This window comes from Tasmannia lanceolata, unplaced genomic scaffold, assembly GCF_043159265.1.
Source record: "Tasmannia lanceolata isolate RefF3 unplaced genomic scaffold, GAP_Taslan_0.1 ptg000037l, whole genome shotgun sequence".
Taxonomy (NCBI): domain Eukaryota; kingdom Viridiplantae; phylum Streptophyta; class Magnoliopsida; order Canellales; family Winteraceae; genus Tasmannia; species Tasmannia lanceolata.
In genome coordinates, this window is record NW_027518714.1 from 51,512,317 (window position 1) to 51,520,866 (window position 8,550).

Sequence of the window (8,550 nt, forward strand, 5' to 3'; positions counted from 1 at the left end):
TAGGTTACTAGGGTCCCTCTGGTACTGATTATTTATTTATTTTTTCTTTTCTTTTTTTTTCACAGAATTTGACGGCATTTCCAGGTAAGAGATAATGGATCTTCTTCTTCCAAGATTCTAATACGTGCTTTTGATTTTCATAGAGTGAAACTTGTTCTTTGACATCCTCCATCTATGGATTCGTACTCTCGATATCTGATGATCACTTTTCATTGTTTGCTCTTGAACTTTTCATCTTGAATTTGTTGGCTTTATGTTATGAATTTGAGAACCAAGGTCATTGATTGGAAATATGAAAGTTGTTTCCACTCTATGCCCCTTGTATAGCATATATCTTCTCACTTTCTTCATTTTCTTTGAGCTTTCCATCTATGTCTTGCCCCTGGTATCGGTTGTAGCTTTTCTAGACAATCTTCTTATTCTTGAAATAATTTTATCAATTCTTCACACTCTTTAGAGGGTAATGTATTTTCAATCGGCATTCACTGAATCAAAGTTTCAGTGCCAGTGTTTATCATTTCAATTTCATCTTTGAAAGGTTGGGATTGGCGCTCCTCCTCTCGTTCAAGTAATTGCTGTGACTCAAGTGGAGTTTCGTCAATTTTGTCCTCATTTGAAGAGGGAGTCTTATTTTAAGATCAGAAGCACACTTAAGAACAGACACAAGTGAACTTTTTGGAACTGACTGAAATTTTATTTAAAGAAAAGCTATTACATCAGACGACCTATCCTGAACATGCTCAGGATTCACAACTCTAAATAAGAAAGGAAAACAGAAGATAACTTGCCTGGACTAGGCATTGACCTTTAACTGTAAGACCGGACTCAACAATTATACTGACCATGATGACTGACTCAACATAAAATAGTAAGTGACTAAAACTTTAACTGCTGCAACTGTTTGGCGTTGAAGGCTCGGCGAAGGCTGGTTCGTTCTGAACATCATCATGGCTGATACTTTCAATTTTGGACAATGATGACTGATTCGCATAGGGAAATGCCCCTAGCTCAAGGATTCTGAGAGTGAACTCTGAAGGACTTAGCAAAATAATCTTGAAAAAGGTAGCCCCTAGAGGAGGAACAGACCAGGGGTACAAGCAAGATTGGATTATCTGGACCAGGCATGATCAGATCATGAGAACGCATAATCGAAAGATTGTGAGATTCTGCATCTGCCAGTTAGGGGATGGCATGAAGATATGATCGAATCGTATGACAGAAGAACGAAAGGCGCACGATCAAAAGATTAGATGAGATAGCATAAGATTGCTTTCAACGGATAGATCATGAATGACTAATCCTATGAGATCTTTGGAAATGATGGGATTTATATCCTAACCCAAAGGGAATTTTTTTTTTTTCACATTTTATCAGTGTTACCTGAAGGCATCAACCTTAATCCTAATCTATCGGAGTGGAGAGAGAATCTCGACTCATGACTTTGTTCGTGTATATAAGGACCGATCGTGACCATTGGAAGATGGACCACGGCCTAATCTAGACACCAATGGGTAGGATATCCTAAACTAGGCTCACACACGTGATGCACATGTGTTCGTATACTACATGCATGTGTAGGTTAATCTAGGGGTAAGGCCAAGAGTTCCCTTAGCGCGAATCCCTGCTCGATATACTGTACCAGTGTCCGGCGTATCAGTACGTGAACAAGAGATCCGTTTACGTACCATAAAGGTACCAGGCTAAGGGTGGAATGCTTCTCTAGCACAGAGGCACCAGGTGATGAAATCCCAGTCAACCATGCTAGATAACACTCCGGGTTCCTAAAATAGGACGTGTGTGCACGTGAGATGCAAGAGTTTAGATGCAAGTGATGTAAGTGTGTGCAATAAGTTCGCGCGATCTATGATGCCTTCAGGTTTTGTTAGATTAAGTTTGAGTAAAATGTGATGAGAAAATAAAACAAGACAAACTAATCTGACAAGTATACAAGAGATAGAGTTCTTATGAGCCAGTTAAATTAAATTCAAATGAATTATCTTTTGGAATTTTAATGAAGTTAGGTGATCCCCAGCAGAGTCGCCAAACTGTGGTACCCGATCCCGCGAGAGGGGTGGGGCGCGCGCCGCCGCGCTCTCTCTCTTGGTCTCTCGTTCCCACGCGATTGGCGTGTGCATTTTAATATTGATTTGAATTCATCTTTCCTGTGAACTTGGGATCACTAAGGCAATCCGAATTCCACACGAAAGAGACTGACAGAGTCGCCACCTAGATATGGGATCTAGGACCCATAATTAACCAGAAATCTAGACTCGCTACCTGGTTACGAGAATGGAAGGTATGGGGAGTTATCCACCACATGCACCATTCCTGCCCGATAATCGGTCTTCGATTCCAAAAGCTAACTCTTTTAAATTTATTTTAAATGGCTCATTCAACTCTATGTTAAAGTGCGAACTAAGTGACATGCATCCTAACATCTAATTTCAATGTGAATCCTAAATGTGTATCTTGATTTATTAATTTGTCTGGATTCAATCTAAGTGAAAGTTCTCCTAAAATTCTAATTTCATGGAAAGTCCTAAGTGATTTGATTAAGCATTTACAAGAAAATTAATATACAAAACACCACAATTTGTTGTGGTGCCGACTCGCGGGTGGTATGCCATCAGACATCCAAGCTGCCTACGTACCCAAACCTCACTGGGATCAGAGTCGACGTAGTTCGGTGCACCTAAGCTAAGCTACTTATGCCTAACTCAACTAGGACACCGACCTAGACGGGATTGACTGTTTCAACAGTTTTAGGAGAAGTTATTTAATTCAAGTTGAGGATTTTATTATCTTAGGATTTCATCTAAGATGCTATATGATTCTCATCTAAATGCAAATGGTCCCTTAGACTAATGCAGGTTTGCCTACATCCTAGTTTACTAGGCTTGTCCTAGGGAAAGAGTGGGTGACTAGTGTAACTAGACCTATGGCACGGTTGCTATACACAGCAAGCGTCCGTGATGAGGCTGGACTCCTAAAACCTAAGACTCCCTAAAACTTAGGACACAACACGACACCGGTGTTCCTAAATTGGGCTCTAAGGGTCCTTACGACGGAAACCATAATCCAATGGTTCCGAGAGACACGAGATGAATCGAGATGATGGATAGTGTGAGGGAATGGGAAAGATAGAGAAAGGTGCGACTGAACTTGGGAGTGCCAAATTGCCCACGTACCCCGTGATGGGGATCAAGCCACACGTAGTTCCACTGGGGAGGTTGCTTGGATTTTGGAAAACAGGTTTGGTATTTGGATCAGGAATCGGGTTTGTATTTGAGCATTGGACTTGAGATTCAAAAACATTGATATAGCAATGGGATTTTGGAATTGGGAATTTGCATCAAAGAATTGAGCATATTGGAATCATCAAGGGTTTGAATTTTCGGAATTCAAAGTGGGCGGGCTTATGAGATTCGGCCAAATGGATTCAGACATGCGACTCGGATTGTGTTGGGATATGACTTGGTTGGATTGGGTTAATGGTTAGGGTCAAGTGAGTCGGGTCTAAGTTAGGAGCAAACCCGAGACTAGCCATGGTCTAACTAGGAGGAAGCAGGGTACAAACCAGGGTGCGGACCAGGGTGCACCAGGGTGCGAACCAGCAGGGAACCAGGGTGCGAACCAGCAGGGAACCAGGGTGCGAACCAGCAGGGGAACCAGGGTGCAACCAGCAGGGAACCTGGGTGCAACCAGCAGCGAACCTGGGTGCAACCAGGGTCTAACCAGAGTGCGAACCAGCAGGGAACCAGGGTGCGAACCAATATCGAACCAGGGTGCGAACCAGTAGGGAACCAGGGTGCAACCAGCAGGGAAGCAGGGTGCGAACCAGTAGGGAACCAGGGTGCGAACCAGTAGGGAACCAGGGTGCAACCAGCAGGGAACCAGGGTGCGAATCAGTAGGGAACCAGGGTGCAACCAGCATCGAACCTGGGTGCAACCAGCAGCGAACCTGGGTGCAACCAGGGTCTAACCAGAGGCTAACCAGGGGGAAAACAGACCCTACATGCTTCCTAACATGGTTTTTCTTTTAAAGTAAAAGATATGCATGAAAACAGACCCTACATAGAATTGAAATAAATGCCTACCTCTTTGGAAACCCACTTTGTGTTTGATTTTTCTTTGATGGTAATTCCTTGAAGATGATTCCTTGCTTGATAATGACTGCTTTTGATATATATCACCCAACGTATAAAATCACCCGATCCGGCAAGGATGGCCGAACCCTTGAAGAGATGAGGGAGAGGGATGAATTTTCTAAGAGAGGGGTTCTTTTTCTTCTTTTTTTTGGATGGTGGGATGAGAGGGTATTTATAGGAGAATGGGATAGGAGGTTAGGTGAGGTTAGGTGAGGTTAGGTAAGGTTAGGTGAGGTTAGGTGGTTAGGTGAGGTTAGGTGAGGTTAGGTGAGGTTTGGATGGTTAGGATGAGAGGAGAGGTTAGGTGAGGTTAGGTGAGGTTTGGATGGTTAGGATGAGAGGAGAGGTTAGGTGGTTTTGGATGGTTAGACCCAGGTCAAGATCTGCCATTGATCTAACGATTTACGGAAATCGGGTCTCGGAATGGAATCAGGGTTCGGGCTATGAAGTGACCCTATCTTATTTTGTCCCGATTGATGATCCGTAAAGTCAGATCAAGATATTAATGACCTAAAACATATATTAGGTTATTGTTGGTTAAAGTAAAGCAAAATGTGGGTGTCTACAGCAGTCAAGAAGATCTTCAAGTGCTTAAGAGGAACCCAAAGTCTGGGACTATGGTATGAAAGATCTACTGCCTTCACTCTCATTGGATATTCAGATGCAGACTTTGCTGGATGTAGAGTAGATAGAAAAAGCACTAGTGGGACTTGTCAATTCTTGGGCAAATCACTTGTTTCATGGTTTAGCAAGAAACAAAATTCAATAGCTCTATCTACAACAAAAGCAGAATATGTGGCAGCTGGAGCTTGCTGTGCAAGAGTCCTATGGATGAAAAGCACATTAATGGACTATGGAATTAAAATGAAAAATATTCTCATCCAATGTGACAATACTAGTGCTATAAGCTTGACAAAGAACCCCATACAACACTCTAGAACAAAACATATTGAGATTAGACACCACTTCATTAGAGATCACTCACAAAAATGGGATATTTGCTTAAAATATATCAACACTGAGGAACAATTGGCTGATTTCTTTACAAAACCCCTTAGTGAAGATAGAATATATTATATCCGAAGTTCCTTAAACATTTGGAGTGCGGATCAAGTCAAAGAAATTGCCAAATAAATACTTTGTGCCTTTCACCAGCTTATCTATAAAGTATATACATATCACCCTTGTTTGGTAGTATCTGCATGAATGAGATGTCAAACGTTAATCTTAAAAATTACTCAATTGGTACTCTTAGCCTTCTTAGTTCTCTAAGATGGAGAGGTACCTTCACCTTAATTAAAATACTTAACAATTTGACAATATGTCAACATCTCGATCATGAACAGGTATATGTGCATTACTTGGCTACATATTTTATACCATAAGCATTGATTTAGGGGGAGTACCTAACTCAATCTTCATTCACTCCTAATTGCTATACATGTTAGTTCGACCTTTCTGTCGATGACAAAAGGGGGAGAAGTTTGAAATTGATTATTATTCACTTGCCTATATGCACTATATGCTTTTAATTGTTATCATTTATCATTGTGCATATATTGAGGGGGAGTTCCTGCATTCACTTGCCTATCATGTCACTCCACACACACCTCATAATCAATTTTGTTTGTCATCATAAAAAATGGGGAGATTGTAAGCCCAAGGGTCTACTCTCCTATCTTGTTTTGATGATTCTAAACATAATTGATTATGTTATTTAATACTAATCAATTTTCCTTGAAGTGTTGTGTGTTAAGATAGGTTAATCATTGAAGGAACCAACACACCACATGGTCATGCTTGAAGATGTACCACACAAAAGTCAAAAGGAGCTAAGTGAAGCTCACATTATCTCTCAAGCAAGCATACACAAAATAGAAGACCAAGGCTAAAGAGAAGTTTGAAGGTTACCTAGATTTCATTGTACATCTTTTCTCTTTAGATTTATAAGTCAAGGTAAGGGTTTTTCAAAAGAGTTTTAAAAAACACTTAAGAAGTTAAATGGTTTAGTGAATGGTTATGTGGTGGACCAACATGTTGGGACCCTCATAAACATTCCAAATTATCTTAGGAATTGAGTTCCAAAAGCCCAAAATCAAATAGCAACAAAAATATAAAAAGTCTGCTGATTTTAGGATTCTCGGAACTCCGAGATTTTTCTCGGAGCTCCAAGATTTTTCTCGGAGCTCTGAGAAATGGTCCAGTAGTATTTTTCAACTTCTGGCCATTTTCTCGGAACTCCGAGAAATGGTCCAGTAGAATTTTTCTTCTTCTGGCCGTTCTCTCGAAACTCCGAGAATTTGTCTCGGAGCTCCGAGAATGATTCTCGGAACTCCGAGAACGTCGCGACAGCTCAAAATATAGCCGTTGGCTTTTGAATTAAAAATTGGTTTTTGATTTCTTTAACCCCAAACGGTCATATTTTGTCAAGAGGCTATAAAAACACATTCAAGAGGATTATTTTCCTCTCTTGAATATTTGGAAAAACATCCTTAGGTATTCAAACACTTGCAAATCCTTTGAGCTTGAGAATTTTTTTTCTTCTCCCCAAACTTGCCTTGCAACTTGCAAATATTTTGAGTTTGGATTTAGGCTTTCACTTGCAACATAAATTGGACAGCAATCAAATGGACAACATTGTGTATCAAGCTTTCAAGAGAAGCCAAGCAAATCTTCATCTTCTTTTCTTGTATAGGTGGCTAGGGCATCCTATCTTAATACCCTAGGGAGTATCGCTTAGAACTCGGCGAAAAAGGAGAGTCGGTGTAAAGGTGTCAAGGGCATCCTCATTTAATATCCCTTGGAAGTGTAATCGCCTCGGAGCCGGGCATCGTGGAGGTCTCATAATAGTGGAAATCCTAAAGGACGATCTTAAGAAGAGTGGAGTAGGGCTTTGCCCGAACCACTGTACATCGGTGTGTTCTTTCTTTGTCTTGCACTTTCATTATTGATTTTGGTTTGGCAATTCATTTTGTTTTGATCTTATTTGAACTAACCAAAATCTAATCAAGAGAAGAAAAATCAAATTAGGTTTAATAATTAATTTCAAGAAAGGTATAAATTAGTGTTTAAACCAATTCAACCCCCTCTTGTTTATTTCAGTACATTAGTTCCTATTTATAAGAATAAATGGGATATCCCGAGTTGCACCAATTACCGAGGAATTAAGCTAATGAGTCACACCATGAAGCTTTGGGAGAGGGTAATTAAGCATAGACTAAGAAAAGAGACTAAGGTGTCAGAGAATTAGTTTGACTTCATGTCCGGACGATCGACTAGGGCTATGGAAGCTATCTTCTTGATCAGACAGTTAATGGAGAGATTTAGAGAAAATACAAAGGACTTTTGTAAGCCCAAGGATACATCCCTCTCTTGTTTTGATGATCAACAAACCTAAATTGATAGTAGTTTGCTAATGGCTTCTCTAGTGTTGTGATTTAGACATGTTTCATTCATGTAAACACTTGAAGCTAGAAGAACAAGGGCTAGTCTTGGAGAAAGTAAAGTCTTGGTTGTCATCCTTCTCTGTATAGTGTATCGAAAAATCAAGGGAACCACAAGCGCAAGAATGTATTTGAAAACTATCTCAAGACAAGGAGAAGCTCATGCAAGCACCCAAGAAGATTGAAGATCAAGAAGACTCAAGGTTCATATTTTTAGAATGCATAGGAGTCCTCTTGGCATTTAATGTTTGCATGTTTTCAAATCATCTTTAAAACTATTTTTCTAAGTGCATTAATGTATTTGAAAACACATGTTTAAAGCCCAAAGACCAAGGCCCAAAGTCCCCTGCACAAAATATTTTAAAACAATTTTTTAAAGCAGGACCGGTCGACCCTCGAGATGGTACCTGGAAATCCATGACATCTCGAATTTTTGCGGGCTGGTCGACTCGGCAAATCCGATCGACCTCGGATCGATTTTCTGGAAATCCAGAACACATCCAGGTTGGTCTCGGAGGACGACCGCAACCCCCCCAGTCAATCGCGGAATGTTTCAAAGGCAAAATAATTTTTTCAAACAGATTGCCCTTAACGGGCGACCGCGATGAGCCGGTCGACCGCACCTTATTTTTCGAGCCAAAATTGTTCAAACAGATTGCCCTCAGTTGGCGACCACGGATGCCCCGGTCGACCGTGCCGGTTCGGCTAGAGAGCCGTTGGAGCCTACAGTGGGTAGGTGCATCTACCCAGTTGTATTACGGTTTTGCCCTTGAATGGTCCGAAATGAAGTAGGGTTATTTAAACACCATCAAAGACTTCATTTTACACCTTTTGAGCATTTATCTTTCAAACCCTAGAGCTTCAATCTTTGAAATCAAAAGGATCCTTATTCAAACCTCTTGTGCATTTAAACTTGCATTAATTTCTTAGCAAGAGAATCTCCCCAAGCATTTAGTTTC

General features: G+C 40.7%; 1 long non-coding RNA gene across 1 annotated transcript; it reads right to left on the reverse strand.

The window, feature by feature from the left end:
* Window positions 1-672: 672 nt before the first annotated feature.
* On the reverse strand, window positions 673-4,549 carry LOC143862560 (uncharacterized). The gene is made up of 2 exons (XR_013240359.1): window positions 4,098-4,549; window positions 673-1,172 (listed from the first exon to the last, which is right to left on the reverse strand). It is a non-coding gene; the product is annotated as an uncharacterized LOC143862560 (long non-coding RNA).
* Between the last annotated feature and the right edge of the window lie 4,001 nt (window positions 4,550-8,550).